The sequence below is a fragment of the Mirounga angustirostris genome, unplaced genomic scaffold (genome assembly GCF_029215605.1).
Source record: "Mirounga angustirostris isolate CCGP_5_RB_7025 unplaced genomic scaffold, mMirAng1.0.hap1 SCAF_9, whole genome shotgun sequence".
Lineage (NCBI taxonomy): Eukaryota > Metazoa > Chordata > Mammalia > Carnivora > Phocidae > Mirounga > Mirounga angustirostris.
Window position 1 is genome coordinate 29882772 of NW_026991717.1, and position 18233 is coordinate 29901004.

Below are 18233 nucleotides of genomic sequence, written 5' to 3' on the forward strand. Positions count from 1 at the left end.
GTCTCCTAAATATTAACCACACTAAGCAACTGTATTTGCTATGTGCAGAATTCTTTGGCACTTACTTTATGTTAATATCCTCTTCCAACTAGATGGCTGGAAGCAAGTCTGTATCTTATTCTTCTGTGTGTCGCCCTTTGAGTCCCACCTGAGGGGCCACATGAGCCATGGAAAGCACATTTACCTGGGGCTGGGCCAACGGGGAGGGTCTTTGCACCAGGTGCTCCTGGGATCAGAGGCGCAGCGGGGTGGACCCCAAGCCAGTGCTAGAAGACCTCAGCAGGTACCAGAGGTGCTGGGCTGCTGGTCACCCTGAAGGGCAGGGTGAGGATGGAAGCGGGACAGGTGTAGTGTGGGATTTGGCAGAGAGTCCAGAGGGTCATTTTGCCTTGTTCTGAACTCAGTCCATGGACTGAGAGAGAAGGCTGTGGGCTCCTCTCATTATGTGGTGCCCAGGGCATGTGGCAGAGACAGTGAGGCTGCTTTGCAAGCAAGGAGTCAGGCCCAGCACCGAATTCCTACAAGGGCTCTAACATTTGTTGAATAAATGCACATTCAGGTGTGCTTCCTGGCACACTTCAGAAGTGGCAGTGGCAAGGTTTTCTATTTGACTTAAAAATCAGTTATTCTTTTGAAGCCAGTGAATGGAGCACAGACAGAGAGCCAAGCATAAGCCCATAGACCTGGATGTCAAACAGAGTTGCCCAATAAATGCTGGAAGTCAAAGATGGCCCAGGCTGTCTGTCTGCTGTGGTGCTTATTTTCCCAAAGGTAAAAAACAACAGGTAATGAAAAGACAAGCCACAAACTGGAAGGAAAATATTTGTAAAACACGTATATGGTAAAGGACTTGTGTTCAAATTATACAAAGAACCCTTAAAACTCAATAATAAGAAAACAACCCAGCTAAAAAGTGGGCAAAATATCTGCAGTTAGCTCACCAAAGAGGCTATACAGATGTCAAATGAGCATATGAAAAGATGCTACACATCATACGTCATTAAGGAATTGCAAATTAAAACAACAAGCGGGGTGCCTGGGTGGCTTAGTTGCTAAGCGTCTGCCTTTGGCTCAGGTCATGATCCCAGGGTCCTGGGATCGAGTCCCATGTCGGGTTCCCCGCTCAGCGGGAAGGCTGCTTCTCCGTCTCCCACTCCCCCCGCTTATGTTTCCTCTCTCACTGTGTCTCTCTCTGTCAAAATAAATAAATAAAATCTTCAACAACAACAACAACAACAATGAGATACCACTACATACCTATTAGAATGGAAAAATCCCAGAACACTGACCGCACCAAACCCTGGTGAGGTTGTAGAGGAACAGGAATTCTCACTCTTTGCCTGTGGGAATGCAACATGGTATGGTCCAGCTACTTTGGCAAACAGTTTGGCAGTTTCACACAAAACTGAAGGTACGTACTCTTACCATATGATCCAGCAGTTGCACTCCTAGGTATTTACCCAAAGGGGTTGTCCACACAAAAACCTGCACACAAATGCTTATAGCAGTTTTATTCATAATTGCCAAAAACCGGAAGAAACCAAGACGTCCAATAGGTGAATGGATTAACAAACTGTGGTACATCCAGACAATGGAGTTTAAACAGCAATAAAAGATATGAGCTGCCTAGCCACAAAAAGACATAGAACAACTTTAAATGCATATTACTGAGTGAAAGAAGCCAATTTGAAAAGGCGACATGCCTATGATTCCACCTATATGACGTTCTAGAAAAGGCAAAACTATAGACAGTGAAAAGATCAGTGGTTGTCAGATTTTCAGGGGGATGGAGGGAGGAGTGAACGGCTACAACAGAGGGGGTTGGGGGGCCATGAAACTATTCTGTAGGATACTGTTATGGTGGACACATGACATTATGATTCTGTCAAAACCCACAGAATGTAAAACACAGTGAACCCTAATGTAAACTGAAGAGCTTATGAAGTATCAATATTGGTTCATCATTTGTAACAAAGGTACCACACTAACATAACATGTTAATAATGGTGGAAACCATTGAGACGGGGGGGGGGTCTCATTGGGCAGGGGGAATGCTCTGTACTTTCCACTGATTTTCCTGTAAGCCTAACACTGCTCTAAAAAAAAAAAAAAATAGGGGCGCCTGGGTGGCTCAGTCGTTAAGCGTCTGCCTTCAGCTCAGGTCATGATCTCGGGGTCCTGGGATCGAGCCCCGCATCGGGCTCCCTGCTCTGCGGGCAAGCCTGCTTCTCCCTCTCCCACTCCCCCTGCTTGTGTTCCCTCTCTTGCTGTCTCTCTCTCTCTGTCAAATAAATAAATAAAATCTTTAAAATAAATAAAATAAAATAAAAAAATAAAAATAAAGTCTATTAATTTTTCTAATGTGCTACTGATTTCTGAAGGAAGATGATTTGTCGCATAACAGCTCAGCTAAGTTTCTCCTTAGACACCAAAATGACCTTGCACGTTCACTGCTGACGACATCTCCACAAGCTGCCTCAGCACAGCATTGACATGCTGAGAGCTGTCCTCGAGTTTGATGGATTATTGAGGAATACTTTTTGAATGTGGGAAGCACACTCATGGGGCCACCCAAGAGCTTTGCATTATTTTTGTCTTTAGAAAAGCCACCGACTAAATCTGGCACATAGAAATGTGCCTGAGAGATTTTTTTTTTTTTTTAATTTGCTGATTAGGAACCCTGACCTTTAAGGAGCTGATGTCTAGAGTAGATAGAACGTGAACATAAACCACTATAACAGGAAGTAGAAAAGTAATTCATGCCCTGAGAGAGGTACAGTTGAAGTGGGCGGGAGAGACTAAAGAGATATCTCCTCTCTTACTGTCCTCAAGTGGAAGCTGGTTTAGAGAAGGTTGGGTGGGAGAGCCAGGCATGACTGGGGCTTGTGGAATAGGGGAATCCATATTCCAAGCAGAAAAAATTCTAGAAGCAGAGGCAGAGAGGTTGTGTGTGTGTGTGTGTGTCCATGCACTAGGAACATGGTGTCTGGATAAGGTGGCTTGAGTGCAGTGCATGGAGGATGAGGAATGGTTTAAAAGGTTGAGGCCAGATGGTGGAAGGCTCTGAATCACAGGCCAAGGAATTGAGACTATGTTCAGTAGGCAGTGGGGAACCACTGAGGGTATTTGAGTCAAGAAATGAGCAAATCACAGCTATGCTCCAGAAAAGGCATCTGGTGGCAGCTGTAAGATGTATCCAAGAAAAGAAGCATGGCGGTAAGGACACATATCAGGAGGCTACTTTAAAGAAGTAACAAGAACCCAGCCATGTCTTCTGCCGCTGAATTTCCACAGTCCCTTCTCTGTACCTCTCTTATGCACTGACCAATTTTTACCCTGTGTACATATTTTAAACAGTATATTTAGTTCATTATAAAGGAAAATTAGACAATATAGAAACATAAACGGTTAACAGTGGTCTCACCACCCAGAAATAATGACTATTACCATCATGGGATCTGTCCTTTCAGATTGCTTTATGTATCATTCACACATTGGATTTCTTATATTGGGCATAATTTTAAAACCCACTTTTTCTAATTTATGGTGGACATATATCCCTGTCAATCATTATATCTAGATGTTTGTTGTCATTCATTGGTTTTTGTTTTCATTTTCCCAGTTTTTAAAATTGTGAGATACACAAAACATGAAATTTACCATTATTGACCTTCAGTACATTCATGTCATTCAGACTGCTGTACAACCATTTCTGTTTGGTTCTAGAACATTTCATAAGCCAAAAGGAAACCCTGTACCCATAAAGCAATCACTCCCCATTCTTCTGTCCCTCCAGCCCCTGGCAACCACTAATCTGCTTTCTGCCTCTGGAGATTTATCTGTTCTGGATATTTTATATAAATGGAATCATACAATATGTGGCCTTTTATGGCTGGCTTTCACTTAGCACAATGTTTTCAAGTTCTATCATACCTAGATTTTTTTTTAAGATTTTATTTATTTATTTGACAGAGAGAGACACAGCGAGAGAGGGAACACAAGCAGGGGGAGTGGGAGAGGGAGAAGCAGGCTTCCCGTGGAGCAGGGAGCCCGATGCAATGTGATGTGGGGCTCTATCCCAGGATCCTGACATCATGACCTGAGCCGAAGGCAGATGCTTAATGACTGAGCCAGCCAGGCGCCCCTCATATGTAGATTTTTTAATGGAAATATCCTTTTTTAAAAACAAAAGATGCTGATGAACAAAAAGCACTGAGATTTGAGAACTGTCCTCAAGAATACCACTTCTTGGGGCGCCTGGGTGGCTCAGTCGTTAAACATCTGCCTTCGGCTCAGGTCATGATCCGGGGTCCTGGGATCGAGCCCCGCATCGGGCTCCCTGCTCAGCAGGAAGCCTGCTTCTCCCTCTCCCACTCCCCCTGCTTGTGTTCCCTCTCGCTGTATCTCTCACTGTCAAATAAATAAAATCTTTAAAAAAAAAAAAAAAGAATATCACTTCTCTGCCTCCCTATGTATAACTGTGGTTGGTAATACAGCTACCCAGACCTTTTAGATGAACAGAAGTTGATAGGAAGCAATCAACTTATGCCTTTATCCAACATATTCTATTGTCTCCCCTTTTCCACCACCTGATGTGAATGTTTGAAGGTGCCTTAGATTTTCTAATCACTCTCAGGATTTCGGATAGGCTCATTTTTCAGAAGTTGAAATATCCCATCTAAATCAAAACTTCAGTCTCTCATCTAATCAATACAGCCTGACCTACGGACCAGCTCTTCTGCTGCCCTGACACACCCCACTCCCTCTGTGCACTCTGCCTCCTCCAAGGATGCTTCTGCAAGTTCCTTAGGAACCCACCTCCTGTGTCTTGCCTACTCACAGCCCTCCCCTAGCAGGGCCAGGGAGGAAGGTGTTGCATGCACCATTCCACTGGACACGTTGCCTAACTTCTTAGGGCTACTCTTAGTTCCTGCTTTGGCACTATGCCCCTGGGACCCTTTGGCCTAAGAGGCAGCCTTCTTAGGTGGCTGGTCAACATGCCCATAGGAAATCTATAACAACAGAGGGTACTTTCCATATCTGTGACCATCCCGCATCATTTAAATGGCATTTCTAGATTCAGGGAAATTCCCAATTGAGTCCACCATCCAAGGTAGTAGCCTCCCTTGCCGCCAGGGTGCAGCTGTTTGACCTATCTCTGCCAGTGAGATGGAGCTGTGGGACCTAGGACCTGGAAGGGAGAAGGAGAGAATGTTTTTGTGGTGCCATAGCATCAGTGATACTTTGGCTGGAGCAGCGCCAGGGTCTGGTTGGTGATCCCGACCATGTAGTTTCTATGCTTGGCTCTCTGGCCCACCCAGGATTCAGTATCCTTTAAAAATCCATGCTCTGCTTAAACTATTGAGTTTAATTTTCACTAAGAACTTTGGTGCCACATCCTTGCTTAGCTGGTGGCTAAGGACAAGCTGCTTTCATCACTGCCCTCTGTCCTTACCTGGCCATCTCCCACTGCCCCAGCCAGCCTGGGAGTCTGGCATGGGTTTTTCTAGCCTTCTCTCCTACGGGCTGTGGGGTGTAGTAGTTACTGGACCAGCTTGACCATCTGTTAGTTCCAAATAAATGGTCTGGCATCTTTCTTTAGAAAAAGTGAGCACTTACCATGTTTGTCCTTAACTTTAGGGCATCCACACAACTCTAGAACAGTAGGAAAGTCCAGTTCCACACTGTGTCACACACATATTTTCTATGTATTTTTCATAAAATACATATCATAAAAACATATATCATCATATATGTTATTCTATGACCTTTTTATTTAATGTTACATTGTAGACAATTTTCTTTGTTAATGAGAATAATTTTCATTAGTTTCAATAGTTCATTTTTAAAAAAAAATCAGCTATATTGCTGAATGTATAATTTAAAAACAATAAAAAGCACTCATTTTAAATGGACACTGTGACCATCACCAAAATCAAGATGTAGAATGTTTCCATTATTCCAAAGAGTTCCCTCATATCCCTTTGCAGTCAGTCCCTCCCAACCCTCAGCTCTAGGCGACATTCATCCTTTTCAATGGCTATATAACAATCTCATAATATACAGGTTCCTTATTTATTTAACCAGTCTCCTATTGATGGACATTTATATAGCTTTCAATTTATGATTTTATTCCTGTATCAAATATTTTTGGAGCATCTGCTACGTGTTCAGCATGGTGCTATTAAAACAATGATCCAACAAACATATATGTGTGTGTGTGTGTGTGTATATTTAATAGTTTATTTCCTTAAAATCTATCTCCTAGAAGTGCAATTGCTGGGTCAACAAAAGTGCATGTTAAAATAATTTTGATAAATATTATCAAATTACCCTTCAGCAAATTTGTAACAATTTACAGTCCTGTCAATAGTGTGTGTGAATGGCCATTATTCCCACACCATCATCAGTGCTGCTTTTATAAATCTTTCCCAGTCCATTAGGAGAAAAATGGTTTGAATTTATGTGCCTTTGTTTACTGATAAGGTGGGCCATCTTAGGGTCTGTGACTTTTATTTGGTTTGTGGAAATCAGGAGCCAGCCTCCCTTGTCTTCACCCCTCAGAGTGAGGCTGTGGCTAGGCTCTTCCCTGGGTCTCTATCCACTGAGCTAGAAGGTTGTCCTGTCCTGTTGGAAGTTTGGCAGAGGTCACCCTTTGGTTCCTGATAGCTCCCTACTTCCCCCTTGAACAGCCACTTTGGAGAAAGCCCCTCCAGGGTAGCATTGGCCCTGGTCTCTTCCGTGATTGGACCTGCCCCTGCAGGTGCACCTGAGCAGGTCTACACCACTTGGGAACTGGGCCAGAGGAACAGATTGCAGAGCAGCTATGATCAGCCCACCTCTGCAGCCTGGGGGCACTTGCTGATAATGGAGAAGATTAAAGTTGCCCCCCAGTGTGGCCGCCACATCTCTCTTGGCTCTCCCAAGAGACCTCCCTGACCCTTCCAGATTTAGGAGTCTCAGTGAGATGGCTCTTTGTGGCTCCTCAGGTTGCTTCTCTCTTGATGGATGTTATGGACTGATTGCCCCCTTCTGTACTTTTACACCTGAGCTCCCTCTCCCCCTTCCCTTGGCTTTTTGGTTGTTTAGTAGCAGAAGGGAGAGTTTGCAGGGTGGCTCTAGACTGCTTTCTTCCTCAGCTATCCTGATATTTAATTAATTTATTTTTATCTTATGTTTTAAATGTTCAATATTAACAATAATACCATATTCACCATCTTCAGTGCTAACACTGGATTAATAGTTTCCCAATATTGAAACGATCAGGGTCTTCCAGTTGATGCACAGATGTAATGTGACAGTATGTAAGTTTTCTCATTGACAAGCTGTTATTAAATTGCGTACCTTATATCGGTGGCTTCTTAGAGACAATTTGTGGTAGTAACAGTAAAAATTTCTCACATGCCGTACTATGTCACCTACCAGGATCAAATGAAATACTGTGACAGTGCCTGAGGTGGGTCCGTCACCTCATCCCAGTGGCAAAACTGGGCTCTAAGGGATTTTCCCAGTTTCCATACCTCTATCCCATGCAGCCTGTACTGCGTTAAGAACCCAGTTTGGGTCTTAGAGTTGTTTCATTGTGTTTTCTGAGCCTGGATGTAACCCTTGTTGAGAATATCTGTAGTTTGTTCTGAGTTGAGGGCAGATAAGAAAGGACTATTGAAGCCGGAGAAATGGACTCAGGGCCCAGAGCTTCTAGAGATGATGGAGGATTTTCCAAGTGTAGACAAGCTGGGAATGGCAGGCAGTTCACAGAGGGTTGGCAGGAGAGGGGACTGGAATGAGCTGAGGCCCAGAGGTGTTTGTGTAATTAAAGAGACCCTGATTGTGGTTCTTGAGTAAAGCTAATAGGAGGTGGGTAAGTTCGGTAGGCCAGGTTTTCTCAGGGGGTCAGTCACCTGGGCTGCAAGGAAACTCCAGTTCCTGGCTTCCTGGATCCAGATCACTAGAGTGGCCCAGGAATCTGCATTTTAGGCAAGCTCTGCATGTATTTCTCAGGCCCAATGCAGCTAGAACCTCTGGTGGACACCATTGGCCTTGAGGCGGGAAAGCTGGTGTTGTCTTCTTACCCTTGCCACTGACCAGATAAGTGGTCCAGGGCAAGGCCAGGTCGCAACAGCCGTGTGAAGAGCCACTGCCTTTTCAGTTGTGCAGCCCACACTGCCTTCCTCCTGCCTTCCTCTTGCCACATCTTCATTCTGTACTGCTCAGCACATGTCCCCTTTAGTCTTCATTCACGTATTGCTGCTTTGGAACCTGTAATCTGATGAGACTGGAAACTTGAGAGCAGGGATGGCCTTAGACCATGTTGCATCCCAATGCCCAGCACCAAGCTTGGAACTTGCTGGGATCTCTATAAATGCCTGTAATCTGAGGGGTCCTGACCCACATAAAGGCATGTAGATACCTTGGTTTGCGTTTGCTCCAGTCTCTACCCTTTTTTAAAATAAACAGTGTTGTTTAGAAGGAAGTGAGGTCTTTGCAGCATCCCCGGAGATGCCCCTAGAGCACCATTGCACAGCAGTGTCATATAGAGTGATAGCTCCAGCTGGGAAGCTTCCAACAAGACCTGGGTCATACAAAGAGAGGTATTAGTGAGTGGCACTTCTCCCCAAATCCTGACCTAAACCAGAGCCCCAGCTTCGTGCCAATGAGCACTGTGCCATTGGTGTTCAAATGGGACATTGGCCGGGCGCCTGGGTGGCTCAGTTGGTTAAGCCACTGCCTTCGGCTCAGGTCATGATCCTGGAGTCCCGGGATCCAGTCCCGCATCGGCATCCCTGCTCGGCAGGGAGTCTGCTTCTCCCGCTGACCCTCCCCCCTCTCATGCTCTCTCTATCTCATTCTCTCTCAAATAAATGAATAAAATCTTAAAAAAAAAAAAATGGGACATTGGCCAACATTTTGGCCATTGTCATCATGCAAAGACCTGTGATCTATGAAAGGAGACCTGACTTCCCTGGGAGTGAGGACAGGAGGGCACAACCGTGGAGGGGACAACTTCAGGAAATTCTGGTGCCACCTTCTGACAGTGTCTGGTAATGTTTTGGGCACTGTCTTATATATTGGTACACTAAAGTTGTGAAAAATAGGGTGACTCTTCCTAAAATTCTTCTCCTTTGATAAGATATCTAGTTGGTCAGGAACTATATCTAGCTTAAGTTCTGTATTTTTACCCATTCTCTTTTCTAGCTTGTAAGTCCTGGCGGTGGGCACAGGGTGAGCACCCAAGAGAACCCAGAAACTGGTTATTTGATTGGTTTGCTTTGGATGGTTGGGGTTTATGGCACAAGGAAGAAAGTAGGATTCTCAGGGGATTGACTGTTGCTGAAATGGCCCATAGGAATACCATGACAGGATGGTCCCTAAGTCAACTGAGTATATTGTGGCATAAAGTTATGTATTACTAGTTTTGCTTTCACCCTTGTGTCCTGTTCTTATTCCAGTGCTCCATGAGGAAGGGGGTATAATTAAGCAAGTGTTCACAGCCACCCTCAACAGCTTGTGAGTGATTAAGACTCTTCCCTCAAAGAGTTGCACTGGAGTATGAATTATTACAGTCCTTGGGAAAGCAGTCTTGTTTTAACTGTTAAAATTTTAAATATATACTCTTCAGCCCACTAATGTCACTCCTGAGACTCTATCCCATACAACTGAAAATAAATACAGATTGAAATGTATGCAAGGGGGCGCCTGGGTGGCTCAGTTGGTTAAGCGACTGTCTTCGGCTCAGGTCATGATCCTGGAGTCCTGGGATCGAGTCCCACATTGGGCTCCCTGCTAAGCAGGGAGTCTGCTTCTCCCTCTGACCCTCCCCCCTCTCATGCTCTCTCTATCTCATTCTCTCTCTCAAATAAATAAATAAAATTTTTAAAAAATGTATGCAAGGATGTTTACTGTAGCATTTTCACAGTGGTCTAAAAAAAAAAAATCAGAAACTACCCATCAGTGGGCAAATTGTAAACTAACTTATGGCACATCTACACCATGAAATACTATGCAGCCATTAATTAAAGAATGAATCTGAGTTTTCTGCTTGACTTGGGAGAGGAGGTTTCTACCAGATATTGAGCGGGAAAAGCAAAAAATAGATAAGTATGAATAATACATACTTTTAAATAAAGCAAACAACTGTACAATTATTAGCACAAAGAACAGTGAGGAAAGATACATATAGGTTTAACATGGTTATATGTGTGTGCACATATGTCTGTTGGGGGAGGACAACAGTAAGGCAGATAATGTAGGGGAAGCAGGCACCACTAAAAACTTGAATTTTATGACAAGCAATTTACGTAAAGTTGTATATGTGCATGTGTGTATATATATGAATTAAGAAATCAGAAAAAGGTATAAATCTTTATCTGTTGACCAGAAAGGATGTCCATTATATATTGATAAGTGATAAAAGCAAATTGCAGAGTTGGTTTTATTTTGTTAAACACAAACCCACAAAAATTAGCCTATATATGTGAGTACATGTGTACATGATTCTGAGCAAGGATTTCTACACCTGGGTGTTAACATAGGGACCTCAACTGAGATGTGAAAGGTTAAGATGGAGGATGGAGGGAAACTCCATGCTTTAAAAATATACGTCTTTGTATTTTATGTGTTGCAGTGGACATTTGTCTATAATGTATCAATTATCTATTGCCACATAATAAACTACCCCCCAAAACTTGATGGGCTTAAAAAAAAACAAACCTTTCCTTGACAGACGGCTGAAGGAAGAGGGGGATTGTGGATTGTGCCTTCCAGTGTGAGGAATCATTAGTTGCTTAATATTTATAAGGCAGTTTATAGCTTTCAGAACACTCTTGTAATGTTTCATTATTCTCACCTTTTTGAATTTTAATTTCTACCTATGCATCTGTCTCTATCACTAGTCCACAAGTTTCTTGAGTGCTGTGACCAGGTCTCATTTATCATGATAATATCAATGTTTAGTATTGTTCCTGGAACATGGAAGATGCTAATAAAGAACTGAATAATGAATTAAAAAAAAAACTTTATTTAGTTCATGAGTCTGGGTTGGCAATTTAGGCTGGGAACAGCCAGGTGGTTCTTCTGGTCTTGCCTGAGCTCACTCAGTAGGGCAGCTGCCTGTTGGCTGGCCTTGACTGAGGCAACTGGACATCCTGCAGCAGGCCAGCCCAGGTGTGTATGTTGTCATGGTGATGTGCAAGAGAAGGGGCCAGCCCAAACACATGACCAATGCTTCATGTTTGCTGATATATTGGGGTACTACAGGGAAACAGAATCAATAAGATATATATATTATATATGTCAATAAAGTGATCTATTATAAGGAATTGACTCACATGATTATGGAAGCTGAAAAGTCTAGCGAGGAGAGCCAGTGGTATTTGAGTCTAAGTCTAAGAGCAAAAGACTGATGTCCCAGCTCAAAGACAGTGAGGCAGAGAGAAAGAATTCTTTCTTACTCAACCTTGTATTCTTCTATTCAGGCCTTCAACAGATTGGATGAGGCCACCCATATTGGGGACGGACACCTACTGTACTCAGTATACCAATTCAAATGTTAACCTCATCCAAAAACATCTCCACAGGGGTGCCTGGGTGGCTCAGTTGGTTGAGCATCCAACCCTTGGTTTCTGCTCAGGTCGTGGTCTTGGGGTCGTGGGATGGAGCCCTGCATTGGGTTCCATGCTGGGCATGGAGTTGGCTGGAGATTCTTTCCCTCTCCCTCTCTCCCTGCCCCTCCCCCTGCTCATGCTCGCACTCTCTGTCTCTCTCTAAAATAAATAAAGTCTTGAAAAACACACACACCTTCACAGACATACCCAGAAATAATGTTTAAATATCCTTTTTTATGTGTCAGGTTGACACATAAAATTAACCATCACACCCTCCAGTCCACTTGCACAAAGCCAGTCACATAGCCAAACCCAGAGACAGGGTAAAAGGGCAATGAAAAGTTAGGAGACTATCTTGGTCCATTCAAGCTGCTGTAACAGAATACCACAGCCTGGTTGACTTCAACAACAAGCATTTCTTTCTCTCAGTTCTGGAGGCTAGGTAGTCCAAGATCAAGGTGATGGCAGATCTGGTATCTGGTGAGAGCTCTCTTCCTAGTTTGCAGACAACTATATTCTTGCTGAATCCTCACATGGCCAAGTATCTCTTCCATGAGTGCACTAATCCAATTCATGAGGGCTCCACCCCCACGATCTATCCAAAGACCTCCATCTTAATACCATTACATTGGAGTTAGGATTTCAAAACAGGACTCGTGAGGTGGGACAAAAACATGCAGTCTGTAACAAAGGGGGCATTGGTAGGGGAGGGTAAAGAATGGGGGTCGCTTTCACATCATACCATTTGTAGTATAAAAGTATTGAAGAAAGAGGACTTTTTCCCTCCATTTACCTAAGAATGGTCACTTACCTGGTAGCATGTGGAATTCAGCAAAATTAATTATATCCAGGTTCTTAACATATTTTAGTTAATATCACATAAAGCAAAATATTGCTTTGGCGGTTTGCAAAGTTTGGCATATATACTTAAGATTTGCTTGGTTCCAGAAGGTGGGGGGTCAGGGGTAACGGAGCAGCCATTACAGCCCCAGCTCATTGTTGGTACTTCCCAAAATCATAGATAATAGAGTTTCCCAGAAGCTCTGCAGAATTCCAGAGGGAGAATGACAGCAGGCCAGGGTTGAGGAGTGCCTGCTAGGTGGCATTCTTTTCAGGCCAACTGGGGGTAAGGAGGCAGTGAGGGGATCCTTTGTCCAGCAGGGACATGGTATATTCAATTTAGGGAATGTTTGTTAGGAAAAAAATATTGAGGGGAATGAAAAGATTATGAAAATGGTCTTCTTGATTTTCTTCTTAGAATACCCAAATAATTTGGGATGATGGGATCTAGTTTTGTGTGATCTTGCTCCATGTTTCCCATACTTGATGAGACTGATAATAATTGATAGGCTGCATGACTATCTAAGTGAAGAGGAGCAAACACAATAGAAAGTTAGAGGCATCCATAGGACACCGTACTACATCTAGAAAAGAGAGCCACTGTGGGCTCCCTGCCCACTCATTTGGTAGCTAAGAATTTTGCAATAGACTGGAGATTACAGTGGGAGAATGCTTGGGTACATGATTGATTGTCTTCATTTTAGTTCCTTGTTAGTGGAGCAAGGTATTAATGGGTCAAGGTAACAAGGATGACCTTTTGTTGTTACACAGAAACCTTTCTCATTCAGCACAAGAAACACAACTTTCTCCTCCTGGGAGTGTGGAACATGATGTCCATGAAAGGTGCCAGTGCTCAGTGGCTTCTCACTAAGAACAGATTCTCCAGCAAGCTTGATGATGGCAAAATTGAGCCTCACACATGCAATGCTTTTTAAATAAAAGAACCCTGAGATTTTGTGAGAGCACATCCTCTATATTTCCTGCCAGCCACTTACCAATATTTGGTCAGTCTTATTTGGAGACCTAGGAAACTTATTCAGCTGAGCCACAGAACCATATAAGAAGTGTCCAAACCTGGCCTGGCAGACGATTAGTTATGCCTGCAACAGCTCCTTCCCATTTCTTGCTGAGAGAATGGAGATTTGTTTATGGAAACAATATGCCCATCCCCAGGGGATGAATTATGACTGGACTAGGCTCTCCTATCACTCCTTACTCCTTTGGCGAGCTGCCCATTGTCCCAGGCTTCTTCACGGCCATCTGACCATGTGACCCAGCTCTGCCCAAGGAGATACCAGGAGATGCTGGCTAGAGGGCTTGGAAAGATAATTCCTACAGAATAAAAGATCAGAGCTTATGAAAAGAAAGCCTTTGGTTCTTTCTTCCTGTTTAGGAGTTGGCATGCAAGCTGGAGCTGCAGCAGCGATTCTGCAACCACAAGGCAATAAGTGTGAGTAATGCATCACACAGAGGACTGGGGAAGGATCACCTTGAGTCCTTGGTGATATCTCAGAGCCACTGCCTCCAGGCTTATTCCTAGGTAAGATAATTAAAAGTCTTCACTGCCTAAGTCACTGGTAGTCAGATACTCTGTTACTTGCAAATGAAAGTATTCCTAACTGATAAACCTGGCCTCCTTCTGCCTGGCCAGAGTAGGTTCTGCTGACAGTTCCACCACAGTAGCTTTGCAACCAGGGATTAAAAGGCCATCTTTACCTCATGTAGTTTCTGATTCAGAAGATCAGAATGTGGTCTGTGATAGAGCTTAAAGTCCAGAAATGTGATGCCACCAGCTTTGCTTTTCTTTCTCAACATTCCTCTGGCTATTCGGCATCTTTTCTTGTTTGATACAAATTTTAGGGTTATTTGTTCCATTTGTGAAAAAAGTTGATGGTATTTTGATAGGGATTGCATTGAATGTGTAGATTGCTCTAGGTAGCATAGACATTTTCACAGTATTTGTTCTTCCAATCCATGAGCATGGAATGTTTTTCCATTTTCCATTTCTTTGTGTCTTCCTCAATTTCTTTCATGAGTATTCTATAGTTTTCTGAGTACAGATTCTTTGCCTCTTTAGTTAGATTTATTCCTAGGTATCTTATGGTTTTGGGTGCAATGTAAAGGGGATCGACTCCTTAAATTCTCGTTCTTCTGTCTCCTTGTTGGTGTATAGAAATGCCACTGATTTCTGTGCATTGATTTTATATCCTGCCACTTTGCTGAATTCCTGTATGAGTTCTAGCAGTTTTGGGGTGGAGTCTTTGGGGTTTTCCACATAAAGTATCATATCATCTGCAAAGAGTGAGAGTTTGACTTCTTCTTTGCCCATTCGGATGCCTTTTATTTCTTTTTGTTGTCTGATTGCTGAGGCTAGGACTTCTAGTACTATGTTGAACAGCAGTGGTGAGAGTAGACATCCCTGCTGCGTTCCTGACCTTAGGGGGAAAGCTCTCAGTTTTTTCCCATTGAGAATGATATTTGCTGTGGATTTTTCATAGATGGCTTTTATGATATTGAGGTATGTACCCTCTTTCCCTATACTGTGAAGAGTTTTAATCAGGAAAGGATGGTGTACTTGTCAAATGCTTTTTCTGCATCTATTGAGAGGATCATATGATTCTTGTCCTTTCTTTTATTAATGTAGTGTATCACATTGATTGATTTGCAGATGTTGAACCAACTTGCAGCCCAGGAATAAATCCCACTTGGTCGTGGTGAATAATCCTTTTAATGTACTGTTGGATCCTGTTGGCTAGTATTTTGGTGAGAATTTTTGCATCCATGTTCATCAGGGATATTGGTTTGTAATTCTCCTTTTTGGTGGGGTCTTTGGTTTTGGGATCAAAGTAATGCTGGCCTCATAAAAAGAGTTTGGGAGTTTTCCTTCCATTTCTATTTTTTGGAACACTTTCAGAAGAATAGGTTCCTTGTTAATGAGTGTTTGGTAGAATTCCCCTGAGAATCCATCTGGCCCTGGGCTCTTGTTTGTTGGGAGATTTTTGATTACTGCTTCAATTTCCATACTGGTTATGGGTCTGTTCAGGTTTTCCATTTCTTCCTGGTTCCGTTTTGGTAGTTTAAGCATGTCTAGGAATGCATCCATTTCTTCCAGATTGTCTAATTTGCTGGCATATACTTGCTCATAATATGTTCTTATAATTGTAGTTCTTTGGTGTTGGTTGTGATCTCTCCTCTTTCATTCATGATTTTATTTATTTGGGTCATTTCTCTTTTCTTTTTGATAAGTCTGGCCAGGGGTTTATCAATCTTACTAATTTTTTCAAAAAACCAGCTCCTAGTTTCGTTCATCTGTTCTACTGTTCTTTTGGTTTCTATTTCATTGATTTCTGCTCTGATCTTTATTATTTCTCTTCTCCTGCTGAGTTTAGGCTTTATTTACTGTTTTTTCTCTAGCTCCTTTAGGTGTAGGGTTAGGTTGTGTATTTGAGACCTTTCTTGTTTCTTGAGAAAGGCTTGTATTGCTATGTATTTTCCTCTTAGGACCACCTTGCTATATCCCAAAGATTTTGAACGCTTGTGTTTTCATTTTCATTTGTTTCCATGAATTTTTTTAATTCTTCTTTAATTTCCTAGTTGATCCATTCAGTTTTTAGTAGGATGCTCTTTAGCTTCCATGTATTTGAGTTCTTTCCAACTTTCCTCTTGTGATTGAGTTCTAGTTTCAAAGCATTGTGGTCCAAAAATATGCAGGGAATAATCCCAGTCTTTTCGTACCAGTTGAGACCTGATTTGTGACCCATGATGTGATCTGTTCTGGAGAATGTTCCATGGGCACTAGAGAAGAATGTGTATTCTGTTGCTTTGGGATGGAATGTTCTGAATATATCTGTGAAGTCAAAGATGTAATCATCAAGAGAGTATGGTGCTGGCATAAAAACAGACACATAGCTCAATGGAACAGAATAGAGTACTCAGAAATGGACCCTCAACTCTGTGGTCAACTAATCTTCGACAAAGCATTAAAGAATGTCCAATGGGAAAAAGAGAGTCTCTTCAACAAATGGTGTTGGGAAAACTGGACAGCCACATGCAGAAGAATGAAACTGGACCATTTCCTTACACCACACACAAAAATAGACTCAAAATAGATGAAAGACCTAAATGTGAGACAGGAATCCATCAAAATCCTTGAGAAGGACACAGGCAGCAACCTCTTTGACCTCAGCCGAAGCAACTTCTTCCTAGACACATAGCCAAAGGCAAGGGAAGCAAGGGCAAAAATGAACTCTTGGGACTTCATCAAGATAAAAAGCTTTTGCAAAGCAAAGTAAATAGTCAACAAAACCAAAAGACAGCCGACAGAATGGGAGAAGATATTTGCAAATGACATATCAGATAAAGGGCTAGTATCCAAAAGCTATAAAGAGCTTATCTAACTCAACACCCAAAGAACAAATAATCCAATCAAGAAATGGGCAGAAGACATGAACAGACATTTCTGCAAAGAAGACACCCAGTGGCCGATAGATGAATGAAAAAGTGCTCAACATCACTCAGCATCCGGGAAATCCAAATCAAAACCTCAATGAAATGCCACCTCACACCAGTCAGAATGGCTAAAATTAACAAGTCAGGAAATGACAGATGTTGGTGGGGATGCAGAGAAAGGGGAACCCTCCTACACTGTTGGTGGGAATGCAAGCTGGTGCAGCCACTCTGGAAAACAGTATGGAGGTTCCTCCAAAAGTTGAAAATAGAGCTACCATACAACTCAGCAATTGCACTACTGGGTATTTATCCCAAAGATACAAATGTAGTAATCCTAAGGGGTACCTGCACCCCAGTGTTTATAGCAGCAATGTCCACAGTAGCCAAACTATGGAAAGAGCCTAGATGTCCATCAACAGATGAATGGATAAGAAGATGTGATGTATATATATACAATGGAATATTATGTAGCCATCAAAAAATGAAATCTTGCCATTTGCAACGACATGGATGGAACTAGAGGGTATTATGCTAAGCGAAATAAAATAAATCAGAGAAAGACAATTATATGATCTCACTGATATGTGGAATTTTAGAAGCAAGACAGAGGATCATAGGGGAAGGGTGGGAAAAATGAAACAAGGGGTATGTGCTATGGTGAGCGCTGTGTATTGTGTAAGACTGATGAATCACAGACCTGTACCCCTAAAACAAATAATACATTACATGTTATTTTTTTAAAAAAGGAAAAAATGTGGCCTGTGGTTCAGCAAACCAGTATCCCCTGGGAATTTGTTCAAAATATGAATCTCAGGCCCCCACCCCAAACATACTAAGTTAGAAAGCTTGTGGTTGGGGCCAGTAGTTTTCCAGGTGATTTTGATGCGATGGAAAGTTTGAGAACCATTGATATAATAGTCAAATGGAGTGGTTGCATGTCAGACACCTGGGGAACTTAAAGAAAGATTCTCAAACTCCACCTACAGAGTTCTGATTCAGCAGTTCTGCAGTATAGCCTAAGAATTTATATGTCCCCAAAGGCCTCCAGGTGATTCTGAGTAAACCAGGCTTGGAAACCAATGGGATGTGTATGCCAAGGGGCCATTACACAAGTAAGGGTTGAGGAACAGACCTGGGCGCCTCTGGGGACAGGTGAACTGTATTACGGACTTTTTCACCTGGCAAGTGAGGGAACTGACAACTTGATCTTAGAAATCTTTTTCAGGGGCTCCTGGGTGGCTCAGTCGTTAAGCGTCTGCCTGTGGCTAAGGTCATGATCCCAAGGTCCTGGGATTGAGCCCCGCATCGGGCTCCCTGCTCAGCAGGAAGCCTGCTTTTCCC

General features: G+C 42.7%; 1 protein-coding gene across 4 annotated transcripts in view; it reads left to right on the top strand.

Moving 5' to 3' along the window:
* Positions 1–18233, top strand: part of TMEM266 (transmembrane protein 266) — a 126030-nt gene that overhangs the window by 36844 nt on the left and 70953 nt on the right. For 3 of the 4 annotated variants that reach the window (XM_064570071.1, XM_045899602.2, XM_045899606.3), the window contains exon 2: positions 13837–13983. The exons of the other annotated variant lie outside the window; for it this stretch is intronic. The gene's annotated coding sequence lies outside the window, so the exon portion shown is untranslated. The remainder of the gene's footprint in view (positions 1–13836; positions 13984–18233) is intronic. 4 annotated transcript variants of the gene reach the window in all.